The sequence below is a fragment of the Atractosteus spatula genome, chromosome 9 (genome assembly GCF_055471065.1).
Source record: "Atractosteus spatula isolate fAtrSpa1 chromosome 9, fAtrSpa1.hap1, whole genome shotgun sequence".
Taxonomy (NCBI): domain Eukaryota; kingdom Metazoa; phylum Chordata; class Actinopteri; order Semionotiformes; family Lepisosteidae; genus Atractosteus; species Atractosteus spatula.
Window position 1 is genome coordinate 10,037,679 of NC_142714.1, and position 2,524 is coordinate 10,040,202.

Sequence of the window (2,524 nt, forward strand, 5' to 3'; positions counted from 1 at the left end):
TGCAGGTTTAATATTAGGTTCCTTAAGAGGGGGTAATAATATTACACGTCCCAGAAAAGATGACAGGGTGTCTTTGTATTAAAGGTTACATAATCGTTCAAGTACTGTAGAATAGGTGTAGGATTTAAGACCCGCGAGTGCATTTTTGTAAACCTTGCTTTCAAATCGAGCAAGGTCAGCAGTACAGTATGTGAGACCGTGCAACGAAATAATTCTGCTGTGACGAAGCAAGCTCTGTTATGTAAAGTACGTGAGATGACCTTGTTGCATCATTTTACTTTCAAAACAAATTCAGCTTAATTTTTGAGTCAGATTTACACTGCCCTAAAAGAAAACCCTGAACCACAAGGGACAAACGCTAAAAGAATGAGGAATTTGTCACAAAAGCATGAGTGGGCATCAAAACCCGACAGACTTAGAATCGTGACATTTGGCACTTACCTGTAGGTAAGCTGATAAAGAAGTTGTAATTTAGAATTTAGACCATTTACTTTCATTTAATCAATCATTTAATTCAATCACTACTGCGGCTGGTTTTAATTACCCCTCTTGTTTGACAACAGTGAGTGCATTGATTATGTTTTGTTTTGTTTTTGCATTTCCATCTTATTACAGGAATGCTAGATTTCCTGGCAGTCGTTTTGGTTTTTAGCTTGCAGACTGGGAAAAGTTAATGACTTGTACAATAGGCATTCAACTCTGACAGAAGTCCAAGAATGCTAATGAAAGCATATCCATACAGTTACTTGTGAAGTAAAAAAAAAATATTACAAATTAAAAAACTTTACCTCCCTTGAGCAAGTCTTCCTGTGGGCTTCAGAAGCCTGGATGAAGCTCTTCCAGGAAGAGTGAGTCGTATTTATGAGTCATGTGAAAGAAACAGAGAGACCCCCATGAAAGTTTCTTTCTGAGAACTGTAGCTTCAGCTTTGCGTATTTCCAGTGGTTTTAACCCTGGGCGGAATTGTTCTGTTGCACTTTTAGTTTGGTGGACAGTTGGCTCTGTACAAGTAGAGTAAAAAATTAAAAACTGGAGTGAAAAGGTTTCATAACCAAATGAGCTAAAGCAACATAGCCTCAAAAACACGGGTTCTTACTTAAAAGAAAATGGAAAGAGGGGAATGCCTTTTCATTCAAATTACTTTTAGAACAGAAAAGTTCAAAGTTAACTGGGAACAAAGCTTTGAACTTTAGATTTTCTCGCTGTAATTATTGTCTATCAGCTTGACCTTTTCATAGGCTTTCATGCCAAGTACATGGTATTACTGGTGTCATATATTTAGCCAATACAGAGTAGGTATCACTAAGCTCCCATTCCAAGGGAAAGTCATCTAGTAATCTCTCAGATTTAGCCGCTAAACATTTGACAATCAGATACATTTACATTATAATAATTACAACCTTAATTTTATAAGCACCTTTAATGGTTTCATATAGCATTATCTTCGATTGCTTTTCGATGAAACAATCAAACAAGAGAGACAGGTATGTACAAATTAAATTAAACAGAATGAAAAGCTTGAGTATAAATGTGATTTCTGAAAGTGCTGAATGAATTCTCCCAGAGTCCGGAGTTAGGTTTTAGGAACTGAAAGAAACCCAGAGTCCAACAAATGTGTTGGTGTGTAGGGAATTAACAGTTTGCTGCAATTATCAGAAGGTGTTCTATTTAAGCTCATGGAAGTGAGCTGCAGTATTTTGAATCATGTTCTGAGATCAACAGGGAACCAGTACAATGAACCTAACCAGGTGGTCCAGTTCATGCTCATGAATTTTACTTTTGGTTAAAGTCCCAGACGCTGAGTTCTGAACATGCTCCAACTTTTTATGAGCATGTTTGGATTCACCCACAAGTGCTGCTTTAGAACGATCAAGCCTGAAAGATACTATATCTTTTCTGCAGCAGATTGGGAGAGATGTGTATAGCTAAATGCAAAGTCATGAAGATGAAGAGCCACTGAGGATGCAAGCTTTGAATTCAAATATCTATAGCGTGTTTCTAATCACAACTCTTTATATAGCGGACAGGGGACCCATCTCGCCCACTACTGAATAACACTGAGTGAGACTTAACCAGAAGTGTCAGGAAGTTCAAGTATGGTCAAGTTCTGATATTGAATATGAGTTTACTTTAGGGCCAGGGTGGCAGGCTCTGGTGACCACATCTCTGTATTGAACTAGGTGGTTATTGGAAATTAATGCACATACAGTATTTGCCTGAATTTGTGATTTAAAATGTTTCCAATGTCTTGACCAGGGCTGTATATAAGTAACATATATATATATAGGAACAAGTAATAGGTTTATTCCATGCTGAAAAAAAGAAGAAAGAGAACACAACGTTTCGGCCGTGGAGCCTTCTTCAGGTGTACATATATATATATATGTGATGCAATGTGGAAAGATTAAAGAAATCTGAAATAAAAACACAGATAACCCACAGGCAACCCCCTTTTGTTTTCAGTTATATGAGCACACATTTCTATGTTATCTTTGTATTGACAAGGATTTGAACACTCATTGGG